The sequence below is a fragment of the Loxodonta africana genome, chromosome 12, assembly GCF_030014295.1.
Source record: "Loxodonta africana isolate mLoxAfr1 chromosome 12, mLoxAfr1.hap2, whole genome shotgun sequence".
NCBI lineage: Eukaryota > Metazoa > Chordata > Mammalia > Proboscidea > Elephantidae > Loxodonta > Loxodonta africana.
In genome coordinates this window covers 100,905,408-100,925,793 of record NC_087353.1, presented here as the reverse complement: position 1 = coordinate 100,925,793, position 20,386 = coordinate 100,905,408, and the positions used below count along the sequence as shown (strand labels likewise).

The window sequence follows — 20,386 nt, the reverse complement described above, 5'->3', positions numbered from 1 at the left end:
TGCTAGAGGCCGTCCCCATTCCTTGGCTCCTGGCCACATCATTTCATCGTTTCTCTCCCTGCCTCTCTCATCTCATGGCCTCCTCCCCTCCTGGACCTTCTTGCCTTACCTTTGCCTAATTTGGGGGGAAGCGTTTTGTGGTGTAAAGAGGGATAGCAAGAAGGAACTATGGAATAGGAGTGGGGACCATTTACAGATAGCTAGGAAGTTCTTTTCTCAGTTTACACATTTTTGGTAAGCAAGTGTTCTCTTATTTTCTTGCTCCAGTTGAAAACTGGAGAATTATATTAGACTCACCTATGGGCAAACTCTTTTGGGTGCTACCTGGGTAGTGTAGACGGTTAAGTGCTTGACTATTAACTGAAAGGTTGGCAGTTAAAACCTACCCAGAGGCAACTCGGAAAGAAGACCTGGCAATCTGCCTGAGGAAGGTCACTGCCACGAAAATGCTATGGAGTCCCTTTCTACTTTGTACACACGGGGTCACCTTGAGTTAGCATCAGCTCAACAGCAATGAGTCTCCACTTTTAATCTTTTGGGTCCTCTGACTCCCTCAGCAGGAGCTGTCTTGTAGGTTCAGTTCCCATCCCAGCCCAGCCCTTCATCTTTGTGCAGGGCTACAGGCTCATACTCTCGGCTCTTTGTAAATAATAAGGCAGACTTGTGACTAAGGCCTTATCTGATAACCATCAGGAATATTTAAACCGTAGTGGGGACTATTTGAGGACCCCTTGGCCTTCAGAACTTGAAGGAATGAAGCTCAAAGGATGGACTGACAGTTGCGTATTTTTGGCCAAACGATGCTTCCTCCAAAGTGTCCTCCCAGACACACAGGGAGGCTGACCTCCCGCCCTGACCGATTATGAAAAGATAACAAAGGTAAGTGTTAGCAACAGAGGGAAAGAAGAAGTTACAGCCCTTGGGGTGCCCAGAAAACATCCACCATTCTTATCTCTGCATGTATGTGGGACTCTGAGCGAACAGATAGCTTGCATTTAATGATTACAGTGACGTTACCAGGTGATTAACACGCACTTTAAAAAGAGCTAAGAAAATAGAGTTGTGTTCATGAGCCATTAATATTGCGTGCATCTCTGATGTGCAGAATCTTTTTAATGTAACTTAGAAAATGCTTCATTTGTTAATAGTCGATGGAGATATGTAATTGTAGGAGGGAATTTTTATGGTCCTTCTGATACCATTAAGCAGACTTTATATGGTTTCTTCAACTCTTAAGACATGGTGGCTCCCCCTACCCCCACCCTGTGATATAGGAGGTTTTGCATTAAGGAAATTTCTAGACTTTCTGTTTTAGTTCTTTCCCCATTTCTTCCTACCACAAACTAAACCTGTTGCTGTCGGGTTGATTCCAACTCATGGCAACCCCATGTGTGCAGCGTAGAACTGCTCTATAGGATTTTCTTGGCTGTAATCTTTATGAAAGCAGATCACCATGCCTTCCTTCCACAGTGCCACTGGGTGGGTTCGAACCAATGACCTTTAGGTTAGTAGCTGAGTGCAAACTGCTTGTACCACCTGGGGATCTTGTCTTTCCCTAGGTATCCTTTTTTCCCTCTCTGGTGAATGGCTGTTTCCCCAGGTTGCTGTCAGTCCTCTGGGCTTCTCTGTCTGCACCAGAGTTTCATGTGTAGAGAACAGGCAGGTGTATTAAAGAGGGCAGGGGTCAAGTGTAAGGCAGCTGGGCCTGGTGGCCCTGTGGGAAACTGGGGAACACCTGCCCACCCCACCCCCGCCCACACAAGCAACTGCTCCCAAACCCCACTTGATGGTGCCAGTGGGGGACGGGGCCTAGGGGGTGGATGTAGATCCAGCATTGTCAGGTCTTCAGATTTTTAAGAGAAACCACAAATCAAGGTTCTTTTGTGATACCTCCTGACTTTTAAATGCTGGTCATAAATTCTTCTTCTTTAAAACCACAAGGGTCAAACAACATGTTGCTAGACGGGTCCCCTTAGCATTTGATCTTTGTTCTGCACTCACCGCCTTGGAGACCTCTGTCTTTCCCAGGTAGATAGCTTTGGTCCATGCTGCCTACCCTGGGACTGGTGGACTGCCAAACCTGTTGCTGTCGAGTCGATTCTGGTTCATAGTGACTCGATGCGACAAAGCACACCTGCCCCATAGGGTTTCCTGGGCGGAATCGACTCGATGGCGGTGGGTAGTGGAATCTTTATGGAAGCAGATTGCCACATCTTTCTCCCTTGGAGTGGCTGATGGGTTTGAACCCTTGATCTCTCGGTTAGCAGCTGAGCGCATAACCACTGCACCACCAGGGGAATGGTGGACACCTGGTGCATTATTGTGTGGAGGGGGTTGGGGAAGGTGACTGTCGTGGATTGAATCGTGTCCCCCAAAATTATTTGTCAACTGGGTTAAGCCATAATTCCCAGTGTTGTGTGGTTGTCCTTTATTTTGTGATTTTCCTGTGTGTTATAAATCAAAATCTATGCCTGTGGCTAAAGAGGATTAGGGTGGGATATAACACCCTTGCTAAGGTTACATCCCTGATCCAATGTAAAAGGAGTTTTCCTGGGGTGTGGCCTGCACCACCTTTTCTCTCTCAAAAGATAAAAAGGAAACGGAAGCTAGGAGAGATTTGGGGACCTCATACCACCAAGAAAGCAGCATCAGGAGCAGAGTACATCCTTTGGACCCATGTTCCTATGCAGAGAAGCCTCTAGTTCAGGGGAAGATTGATGACAAGGACCTTCCTCCAGAGCTGGCAAAGCGAGAAAGCCACCCCCTGGAGCTGGCGCTCTGAATTTGGACTGCTAGCCTCCTAGACTGTGAGAGAATAAACTTGTGTTTGTTAAAGCCATCTGCTTGTATTATTTCTGTTATAGCAGCACTAGATGACTAAGACTGACTAAGAGCCATAGCATAAGCATTGCTAGGCTTCCTGGGGCTTGAGTTAAACCTGTAGAGAGCCTGCCCCCTCCCCATTGTCTGTACACAGCCCTCTGCTGCTGAGGTTCTTCAGTGAAAGAGTTTGAGAAGAATCGACCCGGGTCTCCTCTCACCTGTGTGCAGAGAAAAAAAAAAAAAATTGCTGTTGAGTCGATTCCAACTCTCAGTGACCCTGTAGGACAGAGTAGAACTGCACCATAGGGTTTCCAAGTTGGCAGCTGGTGGATTCGAACTGCCAACCTTTTGGTTAGCAGCCATAGTTCTTAACCACTATGCCATTACGGTTTCCATATGCAGAGAGGGTTCCCAAATCTATGCCTCAAGCACTGATTGTTCTCCCAAATGATACCATCTCCAGTGTCACATCACCAACCCAACATTACACCGTGGGTTTAAAACTCTTCAAAGTCAACGACCTCTTTGCTTATCTGATGAAAGCCGTAGATCCCGTTCTCCAGGGTACGTGCCCAGTGGACTGAAGCATACCAACCACCACGAAGACAGCGCACAACTGGGCAGTGTTCCCTTCCGCTGAACATGGGGCCACCGTGAGTTGGAGCCGACTCGACAGCAAATAACAGCAGCAACACTGACCTCTTTCACTTGTTCAGTAGTTGATGGAGATGATGTAATTGTAGGAAGGAATTTTTATGGTCCTTCTGATATCACTGAGCAGATACAGTATGGTTTCTTAAACTGTTAGGACAGGGCGGTTCCTCATGACGCTGTGAGGCCAGTGTAGTCCAATAAAGGCCCACCTTTGTCCCTGTTTGAAAACTCCAGCAACATGTTTTTATCACTCTGGGTCACGAAAGTCCTAGGGTCACTTTGAGCCACAAACCAGCCCCAGCTCTATTATTGAAATTGACTTTGAACTTGGGTGAAATTCAAACCTCCCCCTCTCCCTCTGCTCTTGCTGACCATTCGCTATGAGGAAGGGGACGTAGTCCTTACTCTTTCTTTCCCTCACTCACCTTTTTCTCAGTGGGTGCTGTCTGACCCCACCCAGGCCCGAGCTGGGGGCGGGGGGGGGGTGTGGGGGGAAAGAGGGTAAGAAGGTTCTCGTTTGATCAGTGCTGTTTTTTGATGGCCTTGTATCCTCTTGGCCAGCAGGTGTTCTTTCAGGGACCTCTTGGAAGGCCGTTCCGATCCTCAGTGTGGGTGTGGGAAACAGACTGACTTTCCATCAGCCCCTGTCTTTGTGGCTTCCCCTTCCTCTTACTGTTGGGTTCTCCTGCCCTACCAGGCCACTGTCTTGCGCATCCATTTATTTGTTTTGTTGATGATTTTTTCATTGGGATAAAATCATATAACAGAATTTACCATTTTAAAGTGTACAGCTGAGTAACAGTCGCACAGTTGCACAACCGTTACCACAGTCTTCTTCCAAGACTTTTCGCCACCCCAAGTGGAAACCCACTACCTCCCATCCCCCCTCCCCTCACCCGCAGCAAGGACTAATCTGCTTTCTGTCTCTGTGGATTTACCAGTCCTGGATCTTTCATATAAACGGAGTCATAGGATATGTGGCTGTTTGTGTCTGGTATCTTTCACTCAGCGTAGTGTTTTCAAGGTGCCTCCCTGTTGTAGCATCTCTCAGTACTTGATTCTTTTCATGTCCGGCCTCCCTTTTAAAGTGATCCCAGTTCGACCTCCCTTCTCTGGGTTCCGTATATGGTCCCGGGGTTGACACAGCTTCGTCCCACCCTGGGAGGAGCATGTGGGGGCAAGGTGCATTCCCACATGCGCTGCCCCCTGTTCTCCACAGGCCGTTTCTCTTTCCTGGACTTAGATGGAAAGTGGGATTCAGGGTGTAGTCCTCTCCAGAGAAACCCCCCCAGCACCTTTCTTTTCCAAACTCCACTCACTAGTCCCCTTTTACCAGCTAAACAGTTTTCTTCTGGGGAGGGTGGAAGGTGGGGGGAGGGTACTATTTACTCTGAAAGGAGCCCTGGTGACAGAGTGGTTAAGCGCTTGGCTGCTAACTGAGAGATTGTCCCTTGGAACCTGCCGACCGCTCCACGGGAGAAAGCTGTGGCAGTCTGCTTCTGAGAAGATTGTGGCCTTGGAAACCCTATAGGGTAGGGTAGTTCTACTCTGTCCTGTGTGATTGCTATGAGTCGGAATGGACTGGAGGGCAATGGGGTTGGATATTTACTTTGAACTTCTTTCATGATCTCTTTGGAATGTGGCATCTGTTGCCTGAATGCCTCGGCTGAAAAGAGGACAAGGAAGGGTCCTGTTTTAACACAGTTCATACGGCTGAGGGGATGGAACAAGGGGAAAGGGGGATGGTCTGAGACATGGAAAAGAGGAGAGGGGCTGATTGAGATAGAAGGAGCCTGAAGAGGGGAGGCCGGGGCTTCAGAACACGAATAGCGCTGTGGTCCTGAAGGGCAGGAATAGCCACCCGTGGAGAGTTCGCACTCTGTGACCCACGTTCTCCTTGTGAATCAGCAGGTCCCGTCATTTCCTCAGAAAGTTAGGCCCTGGACACGGGCCTACAGAAAAGTGCAGAAGGTCTGGGACAACTGCTGAGAGTAATGGGAGTGGGTGAGCTGACCAAGAACACAAAAAACAAACTGTGGTGGTTTTTAGGGCCCAGAATATCCATTCAACAAATTTTCCACAAAGAGTTGTTGGCAAAAAAAAAACTATGAATTCTATTGTGCTTTTATGTAAACTTAATGTTTTTAAATTCATGACCGTATATACGTATATACACACAAAAAACGTCAGCAAAGATGAGAAGAAGGAAGATTCTACATTCAGCCTGAAGGCAGTGTTAGCCGAGATGGTTGTGCCTGTGAATTCATGGAACGGTGGCTTAACTCAGCAGCCCTCAGGGGCCTGTAGGTCACAGCTTGGGGACTGCTGATGGATACGGCTCTTCCCAGCTGTAAAATCCCGTGACTCTTACCATGAGAGGGTAGGGTCTTAGGTGTCATAGATGGAACGTTGTACAATACAGCACATTGCTTTCATCGGGCTGGCTGAAAGCTGAGTCAGGCTTCTTCTATGATGCTCCAGCGATGCCTCCTGCTTGGTGTTATGTGGCCTGTAATTAGTGACATTACTCATTAATAACTAATTCGAGATGATAATTAACAATTAACAATCCGTAATCCAACATATAATTTGCTAATAAATTATAAGTTGCAGGAGCCGTTAGAGTCTGTTGGACTCTTTTCATTGAAAGGGCTGCTCTGGGTATACATAGTTGCTGGGATCTCAAATTCCATGCACAAATGTACATAAAGAGAGAAGGTTATTTTTTGCTCCCTAGGAGAATTTGACTGGCTTACACAGGAGGAAAGTTTTAAAAGAAGAATTGGATTTTTTTCAGAGGTTATAATAAAGATGTCTTCCTTCTTCATCAGCAAATATATTTTAAGAACCAACTGTGTGCTCACCCCCAGTAGGCACCCATGGGAGCAGCATTGGTAAATTACAGCATCTTCCTGTCCTGTAGGAGTTCGTGGGCTGGCTGGAGACTCAGGGCCCAGTGCATGTGACAGCGCTTCAGCGTAGGTGGGTGTGAATACACGGGACAGGGGGGTATTGTGTGAGTGGAAGGATGGGAAGGCTCATAACAACCATGTTGCTGTTGTGTTGTTAGGTGCTACTGAGTTGATTTTCGACTCACAGCAACCCCATGTAACAGAGTAGAGCTTCCCCGTAGGGTTTTCTAGGCTGTAATCTTTACTGGGGCAGATTGCCAGGCCTTTCTCCCACGGAGCCGCTGGATGGGTTCGAACCTTTTGGTTAGCAGCTGAGTGCTTAACTGTTGCACCACCAGGGCACCTTGTAACAACCATAGCCATTGCAATTTTGTACGTGCCAGGCACTGTCCTTGTGCTTTAAAATGCAAACCCATTTATTTTCATAATAAAAAAAAAAAAAAGCCGTGTATTATTCCCTTTTTAGAGAGGGGCTCCGGGGTACAGTGAGGTTAAGCACCTTACCCAAGGTCACATGCCTAGTAGGTGGTAGAGCTGGGATTCGGACTTAGCCCAGGTCCAGTGTGGTATGTTCTCCAAACCACACTGAGCTACCTCCCCTGGAAAAGGTACGGCTTCCTGGACTTTGCAAGTTGAAGAGGATCTGTACTGGCAAAGTATATGAGGGACAACACGATTCCAGGGAGGGTGGTGAACATGAGTATGTTGGGGGCCTTGAGGGCATCTTTAGGTCTGATGATTCACTAGGATAGCCCCACCACCGCCACCAGCTGCCGTCACGTCGACTCCAACTCACAGCGACCCCGGGTATGTCATAGTAGAACTGTGCTCCATAGGGTTTTCAGTGGCTGATTTTTCAGAAGTAGATCGCCAGGCCTTTCTTCAAGGCAACTCTGCGGGACTCAGACCTCCAACCTTTCACTTAACAACTGAGCATGTTAAAGTTTGCAACACCCAGAGAGCTAAAAAAAGCTGTCATACTTATGGTTTATTACAGTGAATGGGTACAGACTAAAATCAGCAAAGGAAAAAGGCAGGTAGCGTGGAGTCCAGGAGGAGTCAGGCATGAGCTTCCAGTTGTCCTATCCCAGTGGCATCATATGGACAGCACTTAACTCTCCCAGCAACAATGTGTCACAGCACATACGAAGTACTGCGAACCATGGAAGCTTACCCAAGCCTTGATGTCCAAGGTATTATTGGGAATCAGTCATGTAGGCATGGAGCACCCTCATGACTAACCTTAGCTATTCTGCTTCTAGTCTTCCAAGAAGTCAAACTAATACAATGTGTCCCAGGTACCCAGGGAAACAAAAGTAGACCTTCACCATAAATCACACTGTTCGCAAGAATTCTCTGGCATGACCCAAGGTACCAGGTATACAAAGTCACTTTTATCAGGCAGGATTTTCCAAGGGTTTAGAAATTATTGCCAAGAGCTGGTCAAGGGCCAGTCCTTTTTGTGGCATGTGCAGGTTTGAGCACCCTAAGTCTGCTGAGTTAACCCTTTCCTACACAATGAGGTTGGGGTGTTTAGGGTCTGGTGAGGAGACTAAATGTAGGAAATGTGCATTGAAAAGTAGAGGAAAAACAGAAGATTGTGTAGATCCATATGTTGTTGTTAGGTGTTTTCGAGTCGATTCCAACGCACAGTGACCCCATGTACAATAGAACGAACCACTGCCCGGTCCTGCACCATCCTCACAATTGTTGCTACGCTTGAGCCCATTGCTGCAGCCACTGTGTCAATCCACCTCATTGAGAGTCTTCCTCTTTTTCGCTGACCGTCCACTTTACCAAGTGTGATATCCTTCTCCAGGGACTGACCCCTCCTGACAACATATCCAAAGTATGTGAGACCATCCTTGGTTTTAAGGAGCATTCTGGTTGTACTTCTTCAAAGACGAATTTGTTCGTTCTTTTGGCAGTCGATGGTATATTCAATATTCTTCGCCAACATCACAATTCAATAGTATCAATTCTTCTTTGGTCTTCCTTGTCCAGCTTTCACATGCCTGTGAGGCAATTGAAAACACCATGGCTTGGGTCAGGTGCACCTTAGTCCTCAAGGTGACATCTTTGCTTTTCAACACTTTTAAGAGGTCTTTTGCTGCTGATTTGCCCAATGCAGTGTGTCTTTTGATTTCTTGACTGCTGCTTCCATGGGTGTTGATTGTGGATCCAAGCAAAATTAAATCCCTGAAAACCTCAGTCTTTTCTCCATTTATCATGATGTTGCATATTGATCCAGTAGATCAGAATGAAAGGGTGATTTTTTTTTATCAAAAGCCAAACAGTGGTTTCCAGACTCAATCCACTGGCCCAGGGAGGTGGATTGAAGATGGATAAAAAAACTTTTTGGGAGAGGCAGAAAGTAGATTAGTGGTTGCCTAGGGCTATAGGTGGGTCTGAGAAAGGGAAGTGACTGGTAATGGGTTTGGGTTTTTTGGGAGAGGGGTGATCAAAATTGTTTTAAAATTGCTTGTAGCCGTGGTTGCAAAACCCTAACTATACTAAAAACCATTGAATTGTACACTTTAAATAGGTGAATTGTATGGTGTGTGAATTACATCTTAAGAAATCTATTTAAAAAAAAAAGCTTATTGGGATGATGATAGGCATGATGATGGACCTGGTGGCTCTCAGTAGATGGCAGATGGCCAAGCTTGCAACAAGATGAAGGCCGTTGGGTATTAGTTCTTGGTTCAGAATGGCCTAGAATGTTTATCCCAGGCTAACCCTAGCGTCCTGTGTGGCCCCCCTGTTGTGAGAAAGGACAGTACAGAGTACACCAGGCAATCAAACCGGGCCAAACATGGGACAGTAGAACTTCCTGTGATACTGTCGCGAGTAGGGATTCAGAAAGTAAGGAGCAACCTCAGCGCGAACTAGACATCACACAGGGTCAGACGACTGGTGCTGTCGACCTTCTGGCTTTGTAAGTGACACTGGCCAGTAGCAGTATGTTGTGGGTAAGGACGGTGGAAGGCCCCTGTGGTTAGTACTTCTCCTTGGGTCTAGGAAAGGTAAGTCAGGGGAAGAATCTAGCTTGAGGCCAGGCGAATCCTGTCGCAATTCAGGAAGAGAAAAATGACAGTGAAAAGTTAGGTATTCTCACCTCATTTTCCTGCCCTTCCAGTCTTCCTGAGCAGAGCAGTGTCCTGCTCTATTTTGCCACCAACACGGTTTGTGCCATCAAGTGGGTCACTCACTCTTTGTGCAAGTGAACTTTTGATTTTCTGATCCATAAAGCCTACCCAGCATCTAAAAGGGTATTGTCCCAAAGTAGATAATTTCCATAACAAAGCTTTGGTCCCTCAGAAGAAAAGCACTAATTGTGAACTCTCCGAAGTCATGGTGTGAGGTGTTGTAGGTAATCAAATATTTCAGTTAATAGAGTTTACCTCAGAAGGGCACAAGGCAATTTATAGTTAGAAATAAAAAACTTGAAAACTCAACTTGGTTTCTTCAAGGGACAAGCCTGGAGGAGCCTGGTTGATGGAGAGTGTCGGCTAAGTCAATGTGGTCAACCAAGGGCTTCCACGTCGGCCAGAAGAAGTATCGCCATGAAACATGACTCAGGAACAGGGCTTGGCTCTGCAGTGTTCCATGTGTCTCCCCTTCTGTTCATGAGCTTTGGTCAGTTCCTGTCATGTGCAAACCTCTGCTCTCCTTGTCTTGCGATCCCCTTCATATTTATCTATGCCCGCACATTTTTGATAAGGTATTGGTGCTTCTATGGTAGAATTCTCACTTTCCATATGGGAGACTAGGGTTTGGCTCCCTGCCAACGCACCCCATGTGGCTGTGATGCTGAACAGGCTTCCAGATAGACTAGGGAGAAAGCCTCCAAAAATCAGCCGAAACTATGGATCACAAAGGCCTGATCCACAACCGATGATGGGGATGGAGCAGGACCAGGCAGCATTTTGTTCTCTTGTGTATGGGGTTGCCGTGAGTCAGAGGCCGGTCCAATGGCAGCTAACAACAACAAATACTCAAAAAAATGTAGTTACTATTATTGCCCTTCTGTGTGCCCCAGTGGCAAGCTATACTTCCCCATGGGGTCACTGCAGCCTTTCTCTTCTTATCTGGCTGCAGCTCATATGACCAAATGATCATGGAAAATAACCGTACCTGCATTGGTATCCTACACATGAACAGAACCCTGCATGCTAACGAAGGAGAAGCGTTTTTAATGCCAAGGAATTTGCACAGGAAAATAGGGACCCCCACCACCCAAGCCAGCCCCTACAGGGAGGCTATTTGTCAGAGGATGGAAGGGTGCTTACGCAATGGTGAACACGCTGCTTTTGGGTGAAGTAAATGTATTTCTTCACCTCACCTGTGTACCTTCAACACCGGCCTGGATAGATCACTATTTGTTTTTGCATGACACACAGATCTTGCTGCTAGATACCTTTCAGTTGGAAGTAAAATTCCCAAGCAGTGCCCTGGAGCGAGAGAACATTTTTGCAGGGTAAACGTTCTCGGCGATGACAAGTGGAGAGACCGCCCCCATCGACCAACATATATTGTGACAGCTCACAGCAGCCAGTAGATTAATCTGAATAATGTTGGAAAGGCTTTTCTCCCCCCTAACAAAGAGGTTCAATGCTGCGGGCTGCCAAAAAGCAGACAAGTTTCATTTCAAATTTAAGGATTTGAAAAAAATGGAATACACTTTCCCTTTGAATTAAAAACCCAGTCACTGGACATGTAGGGAAGCAGCAGTACCAGTAATTTCATCAAATTGATCAGATGGGAGAAGCGCAATGGGCTCAGGTCCCTCTTCTTTGGTGGGAGGAATCAGGATGTGTATGTTTGTGGAATTAGGTTCTATGTGTTTGTGGAATCAGGGTATGTATGTTTGTGGAATCAGGATATGCATGTTTGTGGAATCAGGCTATGTATGTTTGGGTAAGGTAGGGAGGGGCAAGCCCCCGCCATTATTTTGGTAGCCTTAACTCCCCCACCTGAGATGGATCCAGATGTGCCATCTTCTGGGCACTGCTGTAGTCCCTCCTTCTTCTTCTGCCCTTTCTCCCTATTCCTCTTTTTCTACTTCACCCTCAAAGTCCAAAAACTATAGAAGATTCTTGGATTGAGCTCAGAGCAGAAAATATCCTTCCCTCATTTCTTCCAGACCACCTCCGATAAATTTCTCTACAGCGCAGCTCTTGTCTCCTGACCCATCTGGTCCCCAATGAATTATTGTTTCTTAGTTGTTTTCAGAGGGTCCTTTGAGTAAGACCACTACCCATCTGTCAATTTGTCGTACTGTGGTGGCTTGCATGTTGCTGCGATGCTGGAAGCTATGCCACTGGTATTTCACATGCCAGTAGGATCACCCATGGTGGACAGGTTTCAGCGGAGCTTCCAGACTACGTACGACAGACTAGGAAGAAAGGCCTGTGATCTACTTCTGAAAAATAGCCAATGAAAACCCTGTGGATCACAACATGGTTCAACTTGCCCTCATCAGGAGGGCTCAGATGCTGGAAGAGGACATCATGTTTGATGAAGCAGAGGGCCAGCAAGGGCAAGGGAAAACCTCAGTGAGATAGATTGTCACAGGGGCTGCAATGATGGACTCAAACAAGGTGGTGATCGTGAGGATGTCTCAGAACTGGGCAATGTTCTGTTGTCTATAAGGTCACCATGAGTCAGAGTCAACTAGATGGCAGCTATCTACCTGTCTATCTACCTATCTTGGGTGAAATAGTTAAGATACAGATTATAACTTGTACGTAAACCTAAACAGCCATTTTCATTGACCCAGCTCTGCTGTCGCACTTATTGGAGTGTTCATCCTCTGAGACAGGTTAGTTCTTACAGGCCTTACCACATATGTTTAGCCCAGGTTGGAGGCCTAGCCCTAGACTGGTCCATTTTCTCCTCTCATTGATGGAGGCCCAGAAACATAAGACTATTTCATGTCTCCTAGACAGGAGAGAAAGCAAATGGAATGTTATTGCGGTGCTTGGGAAGTTAATTATGAGCAGTGGTCATGACCGAGCCAGAATGTGACCTTTTCTGCCAAGTAGTGAACTATCACCACCCAGCATACAAAGATAACCGTTTGCCATTAACTTACCCGACAAGGAGGCATTGCTCATCCTCTCGACCCAGCACAGCTCCTAAGGCTGCAGGGGTTTTACCCAGACTTTGCCAAAGCAGGGAAATATGAGCTGACACTTTGCAATATCTATTTAGAGTTTTAGGTCAGAGCCTTCACTCTTTTTGCTGCCAACATGGCTCTAATAATAGCTCCTGCTACCAGGCGTACCAGCCGTCAGGTGCCGTGGACATCATGTTCTCCTGGCATTCTAAGCCCTTGTGTCGTTAAATCATTCTGGTGGCACATCCTCACAGCCACAGAGGGGTTGTGACAAGCTTCTTAACTGTTAAGAACAACATAACTCCAGGCTCAAGTCTTGGCCCCTTCAGAAGCTTTTTGAAAACGGCAGCGAGCAAGGGCTGAGGATGCGGGCCGCACAGGCAGCCCTTGATAGACTTGGTAGGGTGCCCGAGTCAGCGTTTGGGAGTTTGACTCTGAGGATGGAGTTCAGGGGAGCCCCCCAGGCTCCTAAGAAGTGTAACTTAAAGGGAAAAGACGCTCCTTGGGTGTTTTATTAGCACTGAATCCCCGGCTACGGTTTAAGTGGTGGCTGTGGGAGGTTTCCCAGACAGAACCTGCAGGCAGGGTGAGCCGTTCCGGGGCCATAGCTGATCTGTGGCTCCAGTGGGACAGACGGGCTCCGAGCATGACATGGGACTCTGTACTTCAGAGGTCACCGTCATCTCCCATCCTAATTAAACTTCGTCTCACTTGTGAATTTAAATCGTCCCTTTGGAAACGCTCAGTGCTCAGCTGCTAGATGAAAGACTGGAGGTTCAGGTCCACCCAGAGGCACCTCGGTTTCACCTGGTGACCTGCTTCCAAAAAATCAGCCACTGAAAACCCTATGGACTTGGGGGGCGTTGAGTTTATGGTGTGAGTTTATGTGGTGGAATGACTTTGGAAAAGCCTAGTGAGAACGGCTGAATGACTTGAAGAAGGCAATCGATGCCACTGAACTGTATGTGGAGAAAGGCTGAGGTGGTGTGTGTTTGATTAGGTCTATTTTTACTGCAATTAAAAAAATACATAAATAAAACCCTATGGATACACCCAGGGTCATGATGAGTCAGAATCGACTCCTTGCAACTGGTTTGGTTTTGGGTTGGAAATGCCCAGCCTCTGCAGAAAGAACGCTCAATCTCGGGTTTCTCAGCTCTCCTCCCTGCCCTTCCCAGCTCCTCTAAGATGGCTCCTGGCTCTATGGGAAGGGGAAATTTATACCTCCTTGTGGCACTAGGTTTTTTTTTTTTTGTGTGGCCGATAGGAGTATCAGGGTGCTTGTGGGGAGCGTCCTCTCCTTTCTTTTGGGCAGAGTGCCCTGTCTACCTGGCCAGCCTCTGCAGCTGGCCTAACTCGTGATCTGACCTCTGAGCTTGGTGAGGTCCCATCTGACTCTGCTCGCCTTGGCTTTTTCTTGCTGGCTGCAGACAGACATGGTTGGTGGTGGTTGTTAGCTGCTGTTGAGTTGGCCAGCTACTCATGGTGACGTATGCACAGTGGAAGGAAACACTGCCAACTCCTGTGCCATCCCCATGATCAATTGTGGATCAGACCGTTGTGATCCATAGGATTTTCACTGGCTGACTTTCAGAAGTGGATCCCCAGGCCCGTCTTCCTAGTCTGCCTTAGCCTGGAAGCTCTGCTGAAACTGTGCAACATCAGAGCAACACACAAGCCTCCAATGACAGACAGGTAGGTGGTGGCTGCACTGAGATGCACTGGCCAGGAATCGAACCTGGGTCTCCTGCCCGGGAGGCGAGAATTCTACCACCGAAGCACCACTGCCTCTCATGTCTTTTGTCAGTTCTGCCCTCAACTTCCCGGCTTGTTCTTACCCCCTTTCCACTGAGGCACCCTGCCTCCCACGAGCACCATGACCACCGTCTATTCATCCGCAGACTCAGTCTCACTTCAGGTCCTCGGTCAGGATGTCTAAGGTGGGTGGCAGAGGCAGTTCTGGCCCCCGGTTCTGAGCTAAGAAGTGGTACTCAGGTTGAATGTGGAGCCACTTTTGAGGGCATTCTGTGTCCAGCCATCAGCAGGGTCTCCCTCCTCCCACATAACCCTGTGCTCCTACAGACCTTGGTTCTGATAATGAGGTGCCTGGAATGGTCTCCGAATCTAGACGCTCAGCTGCAAACCTCTGCCCAGGTCTTAGAATCCTGGCTTCTTTCTAGCCAGGGGCCCTTGTTCCTTTAGCCAGGCTCTCTCTCAGGGGGCATTATGTATAACAGAACGAGGTGTTGCTCAGCCCTGCCTCATCCTCACAGACGCTGGCATGTGGAGTCCATCTCACCGAGGGTCTCCCTCGCCCTCCTCACTGGCTCTCTCCTTCACCAAACATGATGTCCTCCTCCAGCGGTTGATCCCTCCAGACCACACGTCCAAAGCAAGAAGTCGAACGGTGTGCTATTGTGACCCATAAGGTTTTCATTGGCTAATTTTCAGAAGTAGATCAACCAGACCTTTCTTCCCAGTTTGTCTTAGTCTGGAAGCTCCACTGCGACCTGTCCACCGTGGGTGACCCTGCTGGTATTTGAAATGCCAGTGACACACCTTCCAGCATCACAGAAACACCCAAGCTGCCACAATACAACAGACTGATGGATGGGTGATAGACCCGGAGGCCTGGCCTCTTGGGAAGTGTTGCTCGCCCACCTCTGCCGTGGACCCCAGGATGTGACCCCTGCTCCTGTGTTGGCCGGGCCGAGCCCTGGTCCCAGCTTCATGACGTCACTGTGGATTTCTGATGCCCAGGTCAGCTGCTGGGCACCTGAACTCTTGTGCTTCTGCCTGACGGGCTGAACCTCTTCAGTCAGCCTCTGTGCCTGTTGTTGGTGGTGGCCATTGAGTCAATTTCCACTCATAGTGACCCCATGTGACCGAGGAGAACACTCCATAGGGTTTCCTAGGCCGTAATCTTTGTGGTAGCAGATCGTCAGGTCTTTCTCCCACCGAGCCACTGAGTGGGTTTGAACCACTGACCTTTCAGTTAGCAGCCAAGCACTTAACCACTGTGCCACCAGGGCTCCTCCTCTGTGCCCAGTACATGACATTCCTTGACTTTGAATGGCAACCTCGACCTTTTTGACACCAGACCACCATGTATCCCTGAGGATTTCCATACCCTTCTCCACCAAACCCTATGTTGTTATTAGCTGCTGTCCAGCCAGCCCTAGCTCGTGGTGACCCCATGCATAATGGACCAAAACAGTGCCCAGTCCTGCGCCATGTCCATAATCAGTTGTGGATCAGACTATTGTGATCTCTTATTGTGATCCATAGGGATTTTTATTGGCTGATTTTCAAAAGGAGATCGCCAGGCCTTTCTTCCTGGTCCCTCTTAGTGTGGAGGCTCCACTGAAACCTGTTCAGTATCCCAGTGATACACAAGCCTCCACTGACAGATGGGAGGTGGCTCTGCATGGGACACATTGGCTGGAAATTGAGCCTGAGTCCAGCTCCCACACGGAGGCGAGAATTCTACCACTGAAAAGTTATTATGCACAGAAAAAAAAAAATCCCCCTAAATCTTGTCATCATCTCTGGGAAACTGGAATATTTGCTTGAAGAAACTTGAAATTGCAGAGACTTCAAATCCTAAAGAGTATGAGGAGGGAGGAACAGAGCTGACAGCCATGAAATCAGAGCTCTGTAATTTGTCTGTTGGCATTCAGGAGGGGAAGAAATGAGCGCTTTTCTGCCCGGCTTCCAGTCCAGATGTTGTCTTCCAGCCCAGTAGAGAAGAACAAGGGCAGTTGCTAGGAGACCAGAAACTTTAAACATCACATTTAATGGTACATTTTTCAATTATAAATACTGCAAGTATTATTAATAATACATTTTTATTATGAATACTATTATATTAATATTCATAGTAAAAAATTTTAAAGATAGATGGAAGTATTAGATAATCCCACGACCAAGCGATGGCCACGGTTAATATTTCACGAGTATCTTACATATTTTAAATTGTTTTTTTAGTTTTATAAAAATTACGCAAGCTCGTGTTTAAAAAGTCCACTGTACATTCTGTAAGGTTGTAACCCACTCTCCAGAGGTGCCATCTTCCCTTCTTGTAAGTGATCCTTCTGCTTGTCTCTGTATCTCTAAATAACATACTTATCTTCCTACTTTTTGTTTGTTAAGATTGAGGCTTTCTTACTTGACTTCCTATTTTGAGAGGCCTCGAATGTACCCTTTTGACTCACCCAGGCCTACCCCTGTCGTCTACACACGTGCGTCTCACCCTCACCCTCCTCCATTATTTGTTGTTCGTAGCCGCTCCGGAGTCAGCTCTGACTCACGGCGACCATGCCCGACAGGGTGAAGTGTTGCCTGGTCCTGCACCATCCTCATGATGCCTGGTGGCCACTGCTGCTTTGAGTGCCTTCCAAGCTAGGGCGCTCCTCTGTGTTGGGCAATATTTTGTTGTTATCCACTGAGTTTTCATTGGTTAACTTTTGGAAATAGATAGCCAGGCCTTAATTTTTAACCTGTCTCAGTCTGCAAGCTCTGCCGAAACCTATCTACCCTGGGTGACCCTGCTGGTATTTGAAATACTCGTCGCATAGCTTCCAGTATCATAGTAATAATGCAAGTGCCGCAGTATGACAGACTGACAGCCGGATGGATGGTGGTCCTTCATTACAGTTATATTGTAATTCTGATTAGATCATTTTTAAGTATTTACATTGTTCTAACTATTTGCAACTGATTCTGGTGCTGTGCTTTGGTTATTTTCCCTTTCTTGCACAACGTGGGCAGGTTATGGAGGGGTCACCTGGGGCGGTCACGTTCTGCCGCTCCACGTGGGTGGTAGATGGGTCTGTTCAGGGTGTGAAATTTATCGAGCTGAACACTTGGGATTTGTGCATTTTTCTGTATGTTTGCTCTAGTTCAGTATGATGTCTTCATGAGAAATAACAGCTGGCCACATTTCTGAACTTTTTACAATAAATTCTCATAATTTTTTGTTGCTTTTCTTATATTTGTTCCAGGAAGATAATCATATAATGTATAAATGATCATACTTGCTTCTTTTATAACTTTATATATATATGATATATATATATATATATATATATATATTGCCTTAGCTGCATTTACAGAGCAATGTGGAACTATAAATGGTGATAACAGAGCTTTACTCCTTCCTGACTTCAGTGTTTTGTCATTAAAACTCATACTGGACTTTTTTTTTTTTTTTTAGAAAGACACCAGACTAAGTGAATTTTCTTTCTAATTTACTAGTTTTTCTTGAGAACACATATTGAAAGTTTTCATATGCCTTTTTGTCATCTATTAAGGTGATTATAGTTTTTCTCTTAATTTATTAATGTTTTGAATTAAACTAATAGATTGGGTACACTAGGACCATGTATATGTATTTCTGGAATAAACTGTATTTGACCATGGAATATCAGTTGCTAGTATTTTATTTAAAAACGGCACTCGTCAGTCGATTAGTGGAATTAGTCTGTAGTTTTTTCTTTTATATGTGTGTGCTGTCTACTTTTAAATAACAACTTTATTGAGATATAATTCACCTATTATACATCTTAAAGTGTACAAGTCAATGGTTTTCAGTATATTCACAGACTTGTGCAACCATCGTAATTAATTTTAGCATATTTTATCACCCCCAAAAGAGACCCCGTACCTGTATCTCCAGCCCCCAAAGCCCTAGGCAACCACTAATCCACTTCCTGTCTGCATAGATTTGCCTATTCTGGGCATTTTATATAAATAGAATCCTACAATATGTGGTGTTTTGTGCCTGGCTTCTTTTACTTAGTATCATGTTTTCAAAGGCTGTGTGTTGCCTCCACAGCTTTTGTAATGAGCATTACACAAGTTTGGACAAAATTGTGAACTTTTCCATTTTCTTTTATGTTCTGGAGTAGTTCAGTTTGCATGGTATTTTTCTATTCCTCCAGAAATTGACAGATTTGGCATGTAGTACTATCTGGGTCTGGAGGCAATGATAACTCAGTGGTAGAATTCTCGCTTTCCACGCAAGAGACCTGGATTCAATTCCTGGCCATTGCACTTCATGTGCAACCACCACGCAACTACCAGTGGAGGCTTGCATGTTGCTATGATGCTGGACAGGCTTCAGTGGAGCTTCCAGACTAAGATGGACTAGGAAGAAAGGCTTGGCTATCTACTTCTGAAAATCACAACCATCTGATCTTCTTACGCATAGGGTCCCCATGAGTGCTGACTTGTTGGCAGCTAACAACAGCATCCTCTGGGTCTAGTGCCTTTTAGATAGTAATTCTTGATGACTTTTCCAAGATTTTCAGTGGGTAGTCTATGCCCATTTTCTACTCTGTCTTAGAAAGTGTTGTTGACTGGCATTCCTTCACTCATTTATCATAAACAATTATAAAAGCTTCTTTAAGGTTGTGCCCAAAGCCCCTTTTTTAGTCCTAATGGCATTGGCATGTATTTTTTTTCTCTCTCCTTTTAAAAGTAGGCTTAATTTTAAATTCTATTTAATTCGCCTTTTCAAAGAACTGACTCCTTATTTACCAGTTCCTTTCTTTCTCTCTGGAAACCCTGGTGGTGTAGTGGTTAAGAGCTATGCCTGCTAGCCAAAATGCTGGCAGTTCGAATCTACCAGGTACTCCTTGGAAACCCTATGGGGCAGTTCTACTCTGCCCTATAGGGTCACTACATCACAATTGACTCGAAGGCGACGGGTTTATTTTGGGGGGGGGGGGGGCGGAGATTTTGCTTCTATTTTAATTTTATAATTTGTTTTGTCTCTTCCTCTTTCTCCCCATGTTTTCTTGCCCTTTTTCTGTCCTTTGGAGGTGAAATCTCAGTTCTTTTTTTTTTTTTCTTCTCCCATTTTGTCTTGTTTAATAGCCTGGCATTTAAAGCTGTGTGTTTTCCTTTGAGGACAGATCTTGCCACAGCTCATAAGTTTTTATATGGAGTGTTAGATTTGTCACTATTTTCTAAATAGTGTATAATTCTAGTTTTTATTTCCTCTTTGATCTAAGAGTTATTTAGAAGATTTGTTTTTGTTTTTGTTTTGTATAACCAAATGTAAATCTTTGGTCTCAATCGCTGGCTTTAAGTGCATTGTGAAATTTGTTTTTTCTGGTAATTTAGTATTAAGATTTTCTTTCGGGTGTAATATAGAATGAATTTTTTATAATGAATATTGGGAAGGGAGGTGGGTTATCTACTGGGTAGAAAAATTGGTACACATTGTTTTTTAAGCCATTCGTGTTTTGCCTCCTTGGCCCACCTGGAGAAGGAGAGATGCAAGCTGAGTTGAGCAGGCAGGAGGATAGCAGTCTGTCCCCTTTAGCACAGCGTCTGATGGCAGAGGGAGCCTGCCTGCATCTCTGGTGGGTGCAGACCCAGGGTCTCTGGGGCAAGCACAAAGCATCTTCCTATTTTTTTTTTTTTCTGGTATTTTCTTTTTCCTCAAGTATAGCCGGTATATTCTTGGTGCTGAATCCTGGGTAGCTTTTTTTTTTCTCAGTTTTGCTCCGTGTACCTTTACAATTATTGACAGTCCTTCCTGAATGCTGGCCCATTTCAGTCGCTCTTCTTGCACCTTATTTTCCCTGCTCTTCTTGGTGCTGCGGAGAGTCTCAGCCTGTGAACTCCATGCGGTGCTGTCCTTGGTGCTGCGGAGAGTCTCAGCCTGTGAACTCCGTGCGGATAGCAGCCCTGCTTACCTTGTTCGTTATCAGGCCTCTAGGGTATATAAAAAAAAAAAAAAGCAAAGACAGGTTTGTTGCATGAACTCAAGTTGAGAGTGGCTGCGTGGCCAGGGGAGCAGAGTTCTAACCAGATTTCACTTTGAACCTACATTCATAATGATTTTCCAGACATTTTTTATCTAGCA

At 46.0% G+C, this 20,386-nt stretch overlaps 1 protein-coding gene across 1 annotated transcript in view; it reads left to right on the top strand.

The window, feature by feature from the left end:
• The window catches only part of GALNT17 (polypeptide N-acetylgalactosaminyltransferase 17), a 538,869-nt gene that overhangs the window by 313,281 nt on the left and 205,202 nt on the right, over nucleotides 1-20,386 (top strand). The window lies entirely within an intron of this gene.